Source organism: Euleptes europaea, chromosome 14, assembly GCF_029931775.1.
Source record: "Euleptes europaea isolate rEulEur1 chromosome 14, rEulEur1.hap1, whole genome shotgun sequence".
NCBI classification, from domain to species: Eukaryota; Metazoa; Chordata; class Lepidosauria; order Squamata; family Sphaerodactylidae; genus Euleptes; species Euleptes europaea.
In genome coordinates this window covers 33,807,820-33,821,397 of record NC_079325.1, presented here as the reverse complement: position 1 = coordinate 33,821,397, position 13,578 = coordinate 33,807,820, and the positions used below count along the sequence as shown (strand labels likewise).

Sequence of the window (13,578 nt, the reverse complement as noted above, 5' to 3'; positions counted from 1 at the left end):
AAGTTGCAGCAGAAGTTGCTAGAGCCATGATCTCTCTCTCTCTCTGTGTGTGTGTGTCTCTTTCTCAGCAGAACGAATCTGTATTCTGCTCAAGCATTTAATACAGCTGGGGCTTCCGCTATTAAGGCAGCAAGATCACAGAAGGCTTCGTTTGTTTCTTTCTGCTTCAGGAGGAAGAAAACTGTTATTGCGTATGATCTGGGTCGCAGGGTGTGCTCGGGCGCAGCGTTGCAAGGCAGACGCCACAAAGGAGAGAACGCAAATCCTGGCATTTCTGGGAAACCAAAGGAGACCGTCAGAATGGAAGGGGGGAGTGAGGTCTGACCACTTATTGAAACAGGAGAGGAAATCCTGAGCAATCCAAGCGGGTCAGAGACAGCATCAGAAAAGTGATCAATGAGGGCCATTGATTCAGCAGTACTGACTCCTTCAGAAAGGAGAGCGCTCGTATTGACAGGCTTTAACGATAACAGCACAGCCAGCCAGTGTATTGTGTGTTATGCCCATAAAGGAGAGGATGTAAGAAGAAGTGGGCTATTGATGTGGCTGATAAATTGGCTGTCTCTTGGGGGGACGGGGGGAGCTAACAGTGCAATGGAAATGAGCAGAAGAAATGTATGCAAAGAGGACACAAATTATTAAATTCAAAGCTGACAGTAAAATATGGAAACAAAAGCAGAAGTTATTGAATGGGTTTGGAATTTGGGGAGAAGAAGAATTGGTTTTTATATGCTTCATTTCTCTACCACTTAAGGAAGAATCAAAGAGGCTTACAATCACCTTCCCTTTCCCTCCCCACAACAGACACCCTGTGAGGTAAGGGCGAACAATGGTAAGAACAATGGTAAGAGAGAACTGTGACTAGCCCAAGGTCACCAAACTGCTTCATGTGTAGGAGTAGGGAAACCAACACGGTTCACCAGATTAGCGTCCACCACTACAAACCACCACTCTTAACCACTATACCACCCGGGAGCTGTGAAAAGTTTTGTATGAGCTGGGAATGATGGTTTGGGGTGGGGGTGGCCAATGGGGCAGAGGTTTATCTCAAAGATCAGGGCCTTCATTTGCACAGTTGTTTCAAGGCTGTCTTCGTTTTGCTCTGGTCCACTCCATCTTTGTGCTGAGATCAGCTCTCCTCTATGTTTTTTTGCATTCAAAGGAGAAACAGGAGTAAACAAGTCCATAGCCAGCAGAGAAAGCAAGACCACACCTAATTAAATTATGCTAACTGGAATTGAATAAGCATCCCGGGGAGACACCTAGAAGAAGCCAGAGATCCCCCAGTGCCTGGAATACAAGTCATTAATCAAGAACTCCCAGTAATTAATCAATGTGCCTTTAGCCACAAACAGAACCTGTAGCTATTAGTATTCCCATTACCTAATCACAGGATCCATGCCTAAACTAGGGTCAGCCTCCATTTCATTTCTCATCTTGGACTAGTTAGCTGTCCGAACTGTCCCAACTCGTATTGTTTGAATCGACTGCCAAATCCTCCTCCACCAAATATGTCCCCATCCCATTAGGAACCCTCTCTATCTTATTGCGAATTCTCTCCAGAATCCTAGCCCACTTCCCCTATTTAAACACTCAGGATACACACATGACTCCCACCATGGCTGCATAAAGGGACCAGGTCTCTCTTTTGCTCTGGTTTTTCAATATTCTGGCCTCTTGGTTTCTCACTTGACAGGAGAAACTTGCTTAAAATGTGGGCACTGGAAGTAACTTTTAAATGAGTACTTGCTATTGGGTGGTGAGTAGTAGATATTTGATATTATTTGACTGCTTAAGACTTGCTAATGTCTTTGCTCAGTTTTTTTAATTATTCTGTTAAATAACCTTTCTGATTTTTACTCCTTTAGGGACTCAGTGTTCCTTCACAGGTCACTTATTAGTGCTCAGTGGAACACTAGCTGGATTTGAGCTGGGTTTTAAAAAATTAAGTCCGCAGCTCACTAGACAAAGAGTGGAGGGAGAGGCTGGAAGGAAGGTGGGTTAGGCTGGGACTCAACCATGAAGACTATTTGCTCAGACCATCAATTTTGGAAATTCACCCACTCAAAACAATGGAGAAAGAACCATTCTAGAATCTCCAACTTTTCTGGTACTTCCTGAACTTACGGCTCTGAGTGTCGGGACATAGTTTTAGTTCGGGCCCTGCTTTTGCTCTGGAGCTTCTACGTGACTTTGGGCATCACTGTCTCTGAATATCAGTTTTCCATCGGTAAAATGAGGACAAGGATAACCTCTAAAGATTGCAAGGTGCTTGGCAAATTAGATGTGACATGATGGTAGCAGGCAGCTTTTGGAGCAAGGTGCCACAATTCCACCCCAGAACTGGCAAGGAGCCACTCAAGCACTCACAGTGGGACACTGGCAACCTCCTTTCAGCCTTGGTGTGCCTCTGCCTCCAGTCTATAGAGCCGGACCGCTTTGTATACTGCAGGAGAGAAGGCATCAGAGCATATCCGGCTCTTTGCAATAGCCAGACTCACAAGGACTCGTGCCCTTTGCCGGCTGCCCCATCCACTTGTGACACATTGGACCATATTCATACTACATAAATAATAATTACTGTGGTAAGTTGATCTCTGGGCCCAGGATGTAGAAGACACCCAGCCCTCAAAAAGATAACCTGAGAATGACAGGTTATTCCCATGTAATGTTTGCCACAATTGCTAAATGCAGATATAGGGCAATAAAATACTCTGTATTTCTTGCAGCTACCTATAAGAGTCCAGAGAATGGCTTCCAGGCCACCCGCTATAGCGGGAAATCTCCACACACACCTGGCAGCCCTCAACTCTTGCCGCCACTAGGTAGGACAGCAGGGGTGGGTTGGTGGGTGTGAACTGTGGAGAAAATCAGCCTTCCTCTGGCAGTGTGACATCACTTCCAGTGTGTTCCTGAAAGTGCCGTCACCACATCAGGGTAACGTTCTAGGATTCCATCAAAATGCTACAGTAGAGCTCCACACCAGAAGTGATGTCACGATGCCTGAATAATAGTGTTTTACATGTCCCAGTCCTGACCAGGATAGCCCTGGATAGGCCAGTCTCGCCAGATCTCAGAAGCGAAGGAGGGCTGGCCCTGGTCAGTATTTGGATGGGAGACCACCAAGGAATACCAGGGTCTCTAAGCAGATGCAGGCTGTGGCAAACCACTTCTGAACATTTCTTGCCTCGAAAACCCTACAGGGTTGCCATAAGTCAGCTGTGACTTGACGGCAAAAAAAAAAATGTCCCTGCTCCCTTCAGCCTCCTCCTGTTTGCCAGTGGTTGGCTAACAACCCTACTCCAGAGATATTAATGCATGTTTGTGCCTGTGTACACTCACTTCCCTCCCCCTTATATGCTCGCTAGAGCAATGTTTCTGCCTCTATTCTGCTATGTCTAAGGTTCTGGCACAGGATTGCAAATTCAGAATTAGAATAATAACGCTAAAGAAAGGTCTCACAGTGCCCCAAGCAAATATGCTGTATTTAATAACTAGAACACTGCATTACAAGGAGGGATAAATAAATAAATAAGTAGCAGAACTCTGGGAAATATGTTTTCTCACTGTTGGCCCAGTTCAAGTAAAAACAGCAAATGGAAGGGAATCAGGTGCTCAGCAAGACAGTTTGCAGCTACTAAGAAATGGAATGGTATGGTATCACACTCTCCTGTGCCTTTCTCCTGAGACAGAAACTAAACAATGGAGCCCAAAATGTACGCTAACTATTACGACACACAATCTTCTAGAAAGTTCTCTAATACAAACTTTATTGGCATGAACAGAAAGCATGCTCAAGGTGGGACCTGGATTTGTCCCAAAAATTGCAACCGTTCTCCAAACTACAGAAGTCAGTTCGCATGAAGGAAACGGCAGCTTTGGAGGACAACCTCTACACCACTATATCCTCACTGAACTCCCTCCCCCCCCACAAACTCCATCCTCCCCAGGCGCCATCCCCAAAGCTCCAGGAATTTTCCAAGCCAGAGTTGGCAACCCTAACTCAAGAGCATCTGAATTTGATCTAGAATAAAACAGTAAACCTTAAAAACCTTCAAGACTAAAAAATTTATTCCAGCATAAACTTTTGTGAGTCAGAGCTGAGCTGCAACTCATAAAAGCTTACACTGGAATAAACATTGTTAGTCTTTAACATGCCACTAGACTCCTGTCTTATTCTGATGCTACATACTAATATGGCTAGCCTCCTGGATCAGATTTATCTCCCATTCTGCTACCCTTAGGGATACCTTCAGTCAGGAGTGGTGGAGTCTGATCTGGAGTCCACCTTCCTGGCTGGTGTAGTGGTTAAGAATGGTAGTTTGGAGTGGTGGACTCTGATCTGGAGAACCAGGTTTGATTCCCCGCTCCTCTACATGAGTGGCAGACGCTATTCTGGTTAACTGGGTTGGTTTCCCCACTCCTGCACATGAAGCCAGCTGGGTGACCTTGGGCTAATCACTTTCTTCTTCTGCTGCTGTTGCTGCTGCTTCTGTTTCTTTTTCTGCTGCTTCTTCTGCTTCTTCGTCTGCTGCTTCTTCTGCTTCTGCTTCTGCTTCTTTCATAGTAATGCTTTTTCTGAATGCTGGGCATAATGCATCCAGAGTTAAGTCCCTCATGTTTCAGAGGGAGACACATTTGTTTGGCACGTGCTTAAAAAAAACCTTCTGGGATCAATCACACAAGCTCTCCTCTCCTCCCCACACATTCCCCACTCTGCAGTGGCACACTCTGCTTCTCCCCTAGCAGCAGCACTGGTGATACCTTCTTTTGGGAGCAGCAGCTGTCACAACAGGTGTTGCTCCATGGAGAAAAGTGTAAATCAGAATCGTCCCAAAGGCAGCCCATCAGCACATTGCACACTCCTGCTTTGAAAACCAGGACACCCCAATCTGTGCGTTTCCCATAGCAACATGGTAGATGTTCGCAGTAGATTGCGGCCAAAATGTTTACCAAAAAGCTTTTTTGACATATTTATATACATTCCCTTTTGTATCTATATTCTCTTGAAAATGTTAAAATAAATTACATAATGTTGCAGGATATAGGTATTAATTCTGTTTCTAGGAGATTTGTCAAACCAGTGGCCCATGTTTGCATAACAAGCTCTTGGGTTCTGCTGAGCAGAATATAAATTACTGCATTGTCGAGTTCCAGGACCAAATTTGCTGAGTTTTTTGAGAGTTTTTTTTCTCACTGATTAAGATGTGCTTTATGTTTGGAAGTAGCACAGTTCTGGAGATGGGATAAGATCTAGTTTTTGTTAAACAAAATATGTGGGGCTGGACAAATGGGGAAAGTTGGCTGTAGTTCCAGGGACCCTTCCCTGGCAGTAAGCCAGTGAATAATATGGGGCTTACTTCTAAGTAGGCCTGCTTTGGAAGTCTCTGTTTGAAGACCTCCCAAAGTATTAGGCATGTTTTCCCCTTTCCGCTTTTGAATGAAGTTTGGGATTCACAGATTGGGGGTTGCTGTAAGATCTAAATCTACAGACTGAGAACTGGATCTGTTCTATTGCACACAGCATCTTTAATCAGCTTCAGCTGGTTTGCCTGCAAACAAGCTCCACGTCATCTGTTTTAGGGATGGTCTGTTTCCACTGAATCTCTTGCTCTCTAACTGCACAGTATTTGCTGTCGAATTCTCAAAAGACTATGCACAGGAGCTTTTTGCACCAAAAGAAATTCCAGGAGTACCTTGTGATAAATTATGCATCCCCGGTGAAACTGCAGAGCTTCTGAACCATGTGTGAGTCCCTCACTGGGCTGTGATGTATTTTTTTGAAATATGTCACCAGCCCCTCAGCAGGATTCTTTCACTTGATCTGAACTGAGTGGCCATTTTGCAGTCAAAGCACAGAAGGGTCTGGACAACCACCCTGCCCGACCAATTTGTTTCTGCAAAACTCATAAGAACATAAAAGCACTCAAACCGTCTTTTGTGACAGTCATCATTCCATCAGTAGTCTTGCAGGGGGAAAAAGGTTTTCATGCCTATAAGAGGATGTGTATAAGGGGAGGGCAGCAAATCAGCCTGGCTCTGTTCCATCCTGCAGAGAACTGAAACTGACCCACACTCGCTGTGAAATTGACCATATAAGCAGCCTCATGGTATTCCAGCATTATTCTCTCACTAATGCACTCAATAATGCCTTCAATGGGAGGGGTTGGATGAGGGAGACAGAAATATGGGAGGAAGAAGTGAGAAGAATGGGTGTGGGGAGAAAAATCCAAAGTGACAAGTATACAGGATGGGCTTCGATTTGGGATTGAGGCAGACTTTAATCTCAGGGTAAAATAGCATCCTGAAAACGCAGGGAAAACACGAGGGGAGAGTGATGCATCTTCTGGAGATCTGACATGGTTTCTTGAAGGAACTGCTAGGCTGAGCTGGCCCGCTTCTGAAGGTCAAAAATACACGCATACTTGAAACAAAGCCCTGAAGTAGCCGAGGAGAGACTGCAATGGGAACAATCCATGCATAAAAGGCCATCAAAAATACCCAAGCTGAATTCAATGTATTGCTGAGATCAAGATTCACTCTGCATCCAGTTATAAAGCACACCTTAGCCCTTTATACAAATTTGATTTTGGTACTCCAGCTATGCATAATGGGAGCATCATGGTCCCCATTTTGTGTGAGTGAGGCAACACATATATTTTCTGTGCCTGTATATCTTTGGTACGTGCACAGTCACCAAACATCTGGGGTTCCATTTCTGCATACTGAAGGTGTACGTACATGCATGGAAATAATTGTATTGCCACGTTCACACAAAACAGTGACCAGTAGTGTGTGCTCTTGTTACAGAGATGGGAGAGCCAAATCAAACATCTAAAAAGAACTCTTGTTGAGAGGTGTTTCAGGTCATCTGCAGTACAATGAAATCATGATCTGCGAATTTATCATGTCTATTAGTAGTAGGGATCTCTCTGGCTTTACATGTGGTAATGCCTTCATGAGTCACAAGGCTTTCCCTGACAATGCCATGAGCCAACAGTATGAATGAACATGTGGCCATTAAGCTGGTCAGGACAGTGAATGGCACTATGCATTTACAAGCCCACTTTCCTTTGGCTGACTCCCTAGCACTAGCATTTGATCTATCAGATTTGACACATTGTTTGCTACCATTGCCATAGCCACTGTATTTGCTTTACATCTACCCAGGTCCCTAAAACAATGGACAGAATTTGATAGATGGGAGACAGGACACAATCTCATTCAGAGATAGTGTCAACTGCCTGGGCCATTTCTCCATTCCAACCAGAGCTTTGACAGAACCATCAACTGTACCACTTGGAAAATTCAAAAGCCATCAGAAAACTATCTGGATCCATTAGCCTTTGAAGGTGGACCATCTTCATGGGTCCCCTCATCCCACAAGAAATATGTGCAGCTGCAACTCTAAGTAGTACCAGGTAATGTCTGACCATGATAACAGGCTACCACCCCCCTGCCCAGATAAGAATACCAAATGGATTGTATGTTCTGTTAAATGTGCTGGGCCAGATGTCAACTGAAAGACAGTTGGGGCGGGGCTGTGGCTCAGTGGTAGAGCATCCGCTTGGCATGCAGAAGGTCCCAGGTTCAATCCCTGGCAGCTCCAGTGAAAGGGACCAGGCGAGTAGGTGATGTGAAAGACCTCTGCCTGAGACCCTGGAGAGATGCTGTGGGTCTGAGTAGACAATATTGACTTTGATGGACCAATGATGACTTTGATGGACCAATTCAGTATAAGGCAACTTCATGTGTTCATGTGTTCACATCCATGTTCAAGCTTCTCCAGGACAATGAACATAGAGAGGCCTCCAACAGCTGCTCTGAGATAACCTCAGGAATAAATAATGTTGTGCAGTGGAATAGGTAGTACACCACTAGAGTTCGTAATTTTCTGTTGGTTGTAGATGGATTGTAAAAGTCCTGGTAGACAGAGCACAGGTAGATTAATCCTGCCCAGCTTGTCCACCCACATCTCTTTAATACACACCAGACTGGCGTGTTCATCCAGAATCATATCCTGGCTGATAGTCGATTCTCCTTTTACTGACCTGGCATTAATAAGCAGCAGTTAAGAGCAAATAGGACAGCAGTATGACAACTAGGAGGCCTTGCACTGGAAGAGAGATCGGAAAGCAAAACAGACTGTGTGTCTATGCTCTCTTCCCCTGGTCCATCACTCTCCTACCACAATCTTCTCTACCATAAATTCTTGAGGGTGAAACGTCTCTGCTCTCCATTCCAAATATCCGCTTCCCAAACACGGCTCAAGGAAGAAGTTAGGAGCAAAAAGCTCATTTTCCCCCTCTTGCTGTTAAAAAAAATGTAAATTGTAATTATAAGATGTTACAACTGAGGGACAGATATCACTTCCCTACTTGAAGCTTTCCCTTTCCATAGAAGTGCATGGGGAAACTGGTTTACACAGGAGGTCCTGAGGCTAGCAAGAACTCACACAACCATCTGCATTAAAAAATACAGTGACATGGGAGCTTTTGCATAAGTACCACTGACAAAAGTGGTACCGGCACCAAAAAGTATCTCGCCCCTATGAACAGAGCTTCTGAAGGAAGTATTCTGATTCTTGTAGGTTATCCGGGCTGTGTAACCGTGTTACTACTCTGAAGATGCCTGCCACAGTTGCTGGCGAAACGTCAGGAAAGAAAATTCCAAGACCACGGTTACACAGCCCGGATAACCTACAAGAACCAATGAACTCTGACCGTGAAAGCCTTCGACAATATTTTGAAGTATTCTGAATTGCCGGGGCCTTTGCAGGTTAGAAATCTCACTCTGCCCATTCTAGTTATGGAAATGAGGGTCATTCTGCAGAAGGGGAGAGATAATAACGCTGCTTCTTCATGGAGGAAGACTTGTTTCTCTGCCTCCCTCTGCTGCATTTGAGCTCCCCAGAGAACAGCGGCGTGCAGGCATGAGTGAGGTTTGATTTGGTCACTGAATCAATTTTTCAATGAGATTTGTTATCGCACACGCACATCCCCCCAAAAAAAAGTCTATTAAATGTACAAACTGCAAACCGTATCTCCTCTTGAAGGCTAAACTTATCTGCTGAGGCAGGAAACGGCTTTGGGGGTTTTTCAAATGTAATCGTGCATCGCAGCCCCTTTGCCTCAGACGGCAACAGGCAGCTGCTCATTTGTTTCTAATGAGATAAACCGCCTGCCAAAAGTCAGGGCCCCAGCTCAAAGGGCTCGGGCTTTTCTTTCCCGGGCAGACACTCTATCCCCCTTCCTCCTCGCCTGGGCAGCTGGGGCTGGAGGAATTCCACCTCTCTGATTGCTCTTTGATTTTTTTTTTCCAGTGGTTGCTGAAGGATGCGTTGGCAGGCCGAGATGAACAACCTGTCCTCCTTTCCTCCTCCACAACCTGCCCACTGGAGCGGCCTCTGAGGAAATGCATATAATACACTAGGAGGCCTCGGAGGACCTGCCAATGTTTCCATTCAGTATCACTTTTGGAAGAAAGTCACTGGAAGATAGGGTTGCCAGGTCCCTCTTCGCCCCTGGCAGGAGGTTTTTTGGGGGAGCCTGAGCAGGGTGGGGTTTGGGGAGGGGCTTCAATGCCATAGAGTCCAATTGTCAAAGCGGCCATTTTCTCCAGGTGAACTGATCTCTATCGGCTGGAGATCAGTTGTAATAGCAGGAGATCTCCAGCTAGTACCTGGAGGTTGGCAACCTTACTGGTGGAAGTTCCAGGAGAAGATGGACAGAAAGACCAGACTTGGTCTGAGTCAGTTCGTTTTTGTTTATTAAAATGTTTATAGCCCTCCTTTGCAATAAGCTTGGAGGCAGTTTACAAAGTGTATGGACCAAAGTCAGCTCAAAACACATCACATGAAAAACAACAAAGCCAAAGCCATCTCATGTAAATATTAAAAACCATAAATATATGACCCACATTTATTTATTTATTTAGAATATTTCTATGCCTGCCTTGTGGGTTCAAGTCTGTGTGAGAGTGATGCTGACTTTGGTGATCTGTAACAGTCACGGGAAGATTTATTAGGGCTTAATGTTTATAGTTTGTCTGGTTTTTAAATGGATTGTATAAACTACCTTACCTCTGCTTGTGGAGAAAGGCAGAATAATGTTTCAAATAAATACATTAATAATGGGACTTGGGGCAGTCCCAGTACATTAAGCACATAAAGATATGAAGCTGCCTTATAAAGGCTCAGTCCATTCCTCTACCCAGGTCAGTACTGTCTACTCAGACTGACAATGGCTCTCCTACAACTCAGGTTGACTTTTGCATAACCTTTTACCGGATCCTTTTAACTGAAGATGCTGGGGATTGAACTGGAGACCTTCTGCACACAAAGCAGATGTTCTACCGTTGAGCCATGGTCTCCCTTTATACAGAGCAGTACTATCATATTTAACTCTGCTCTTTACACATTTTCAAAATTAATGCCGGATCTGACTTGTAAGGATTCTATGGGATGCTTATGTTACTTGATATAGGCATATGAAAATGTCTCAGGGCAAGAAAGGTGAGATTTCACGGGGTTTTCAACAGATAGATTCTCTCACCTCCTTCCTTATATCTTCCTGTCTCCTGAACTTAGCAAGCCCCTGGTCCTAAATGGTCGAAATAAACAGTCTAACTCAGTTGGCAAAAAAAGGCAAGACCTTGGGAACCACTACATTTGATAAAGGGTTTGTTCATTCAGCTGTATCCTTCCACTGACACTGGGGCAGAGCCGAGGAGGCTGGATTTTGATATCTACCCAGAAATTATGCAAAATAATGATTAATTGGACTGTTGATTTCAAAAATTCCACACACTTTGCTTGTTCTAATTTGTGCATTCTAACCCACTCCATCTTTAAAACTAAAAATGGGATAATCTAAACACACAATAAAATCCTGTTAAATGAAATAATTGCATAAAGCTTAATCCCATTTAAGGTTTAATCCTGGACATCAATGGAATTAAGAAGCTTCCAAAAGGCTGAAGCTTTTCTCAAGTCTCCAGGAGAAGGGAGTCCCATAGTGGTGCATCATTGCTAAACCGTTCAGTGTTAGAGAGCTTGGCAATGATGTTATGCACACTTACCACTTCTGATCCATGTTATGAATTTGGTGCATTCATAGAATCAGAGTTGGAAAGGACCCCCCAGGGTCATTTGGTCCAAGCCCTGCACAATGCAGGTAATTCATGCCTGTGCTCCAGTTTTCCACAATGGTAGTTCTCCAGCTTCCAAGCTGTAGAAAAACTCCTGCCACCTTATCTGGTTGCTGCAATGATGGTTGCTATAGTAATAGCATGCATGGGGGGTATTCCCCTCTTCTTGATGCCAAGAATTCTGGAGGCATGTTGGAAAATTATGGTGTGGCAGAAGGGCTTCCCAGATGCCCAACCCCTGGGTGGGCTGAGGTCATGGGACCCGCCGGGTATCAATTCAAGGGTTAAGCCTATGGGGTGAGTTTGGCCTGAAACCTACAATATTGGGTACAGCTGATTGGTGGGAGGGGCCTCACATGAACACATGAAGCTGCCTTCTACTGAATCAGACCTTTGGTCCATCAAAGTCAGTACTGTCTACTCAGACCGGCCGCGGCTCTCCAGGGTCTCAGCCAAAGTTCTTTCACATCACCTACTTGCCTAGTCCCTTTAACTGGAGATGCCAGGGATTGAACCCTGGGACCTTCTGCATGCCAAGCAGATGCTTTATCACTGAGCCACGGCCCCTCCCCACGGCCTCAGCACTGGCCAAGGAGGGTGTGTCCCTGGGCCTGCGAGTGAGGCAAGTTGGGGGCCGTAGGATGCTACTCCCTCATTATCCTGGACAGAGGGGAGGGATTTAAAGGCGATTGTGTGCAGGAGCTGGGAGGTGGAGTTGGGGTGAGCAGAACTCATGCAGGTCAGCGGAGGGAGCCAGGGAGCCAGGGCAGGGAGTGAAGTAACTCCTCATGCGACCATGTGTGAACTGCATCCTTGTTAATAAAAAGGTTTGTTCTGCATGACTACTGCCTCGGAGACTACCTTGGGTACATGGACTCTCAGCCCCTTCCCAGTTTGCTCAGAGCGCCAACGCTCCCACCTCCGCTTGGAGGTGGGCCCCAAAACTACAGGTGGCATTTTCAAAATTTAGATAATAAAACAATGCTATTTTCCAATGGGGGTGGATGGGGAATCCCTGTCTGTCCTGTTTGTTGGCCCTCCAGGGCCACTAGCTGCCCACTATGTAAGAAATAGTGTGTGTGTGTGTGTGCGTGTGTGTGTGCGCGTGCTGTCAAGTCACAGCTGACTTATGGCTAGGGTTGCCAGGTCCCTCTTCGTCACCAGTGTGGTGAGGTTTTGGGGGCGGAGCCTTAGGTGGGTAGGGTTTGGGGAGTGGTGGGACTTCAATGCCATAGAGTCTAATTGCCAAAGCAGCCATTTTCTCCAGATGAACTGCTCTCTATCGGCTGGAGATCAGCTGTAATAGCAGGAGATCTTCAGCTAGTACTTGGAGGTTGGCAACCCTACTTATGGTGACCCATAGCGTTTTCAAAGCAAAAGACGTTAGGAGGTGGTTTGCTATTGCCTGGCTCTGCGTGGGCTGAGAGAGTTCAGAAAGAACTGTGACTGGCCCAAGGTCACCCAGCAGGCTTCATGTGGAGGAGTGAGGAATTGAATCTGGTTCTCCAGATTAGAGTCTGCCACTCTTAACCACTACATTACGCTGGCTCTCAAGACAGCATGCTGTACTAGAACTAGATAGATCACGGGAACCCTGATCTAGCAGTACTCTTGTTATGGTCTTATGCTATGTTAAAAAATTATGTTATGTTAAAAATTAGTTAAATTATGTTATTCAAATTAAATTATGTTAAAATTAGCTAAGTTTGGAGAGACAAATTCCCAACTGAATGTGTGGGAGATGCCCATCCCTGGCACCAAGGTTTTGACTTTAGCCAGTCGTCACCACAGTTCCCAGCTCTCTAAGTGCCATTCTCTCCAAATTCAAATTTACACATCTGTCAAGCACTGCCCTCTTGTCCCACCTCTGTAGGAAACTGTCCGTAGTGAAGCAGTAGTGTTCTTTTGGCAGGTCCCTGATCATTCATTCAAAGCGATCAAGCAAGCCAACCTATTTGCTTACCTTTACTGCTCAATGGATACGTACATGAGATGATCCAAGCCCAGTAGTGCCTTAGAGACCAAAAAGAAGTCCACATATCATGTTATGCTTGTAAATGGGGGAGGGGTAGGTAAGAGGTATGAGAGTGAGCACTTTTATATTCTGCTGAGGCATTCAACCTGAACAGTTAGACTGTTCGTAAACATTTCATGACAAGAGATGGCAGCTCAGTTAACTGCTGCCAAAAGCTTCACTGCCACTAAATCCTTAGGAGCACGTTGTCTTTTAAAGATTACAGCAGCCACTTCCTTATGTCAACAGGTTCCATACCCCTATTCCCAAGACTCCATGGCTGGTGTCTGTTCCAAGAAAGAATCTTGCCCCACAGACTCATCCACTGAAACGTAGGACAGAGCACAATAAAAAAAAAAAAGACGGAATAGAAAATATATTATGCTATTGCATAGCAATCCTCTTGGCAGGAATTT

General features: G+C 45.2%; 1 non-coding gene across 1 annotated transcript; it reads left to right on the top strand.

Annotated features, from left to right (window-relative positions):
* The first annotated feature begins 7,537 nt into the window (after positions 1–7,537).
* On the top strand, positions 7,538–7,609 carry TRNAA-GGC (transfer RNA alanine (anticodon GGC)). The gene has a single exon. It is a non-coding gene; the product is annotated as a tRNA-Ala (tRNA).
* Positions 7,610–13,578: the final 5,969 nt, after the last annotated feature.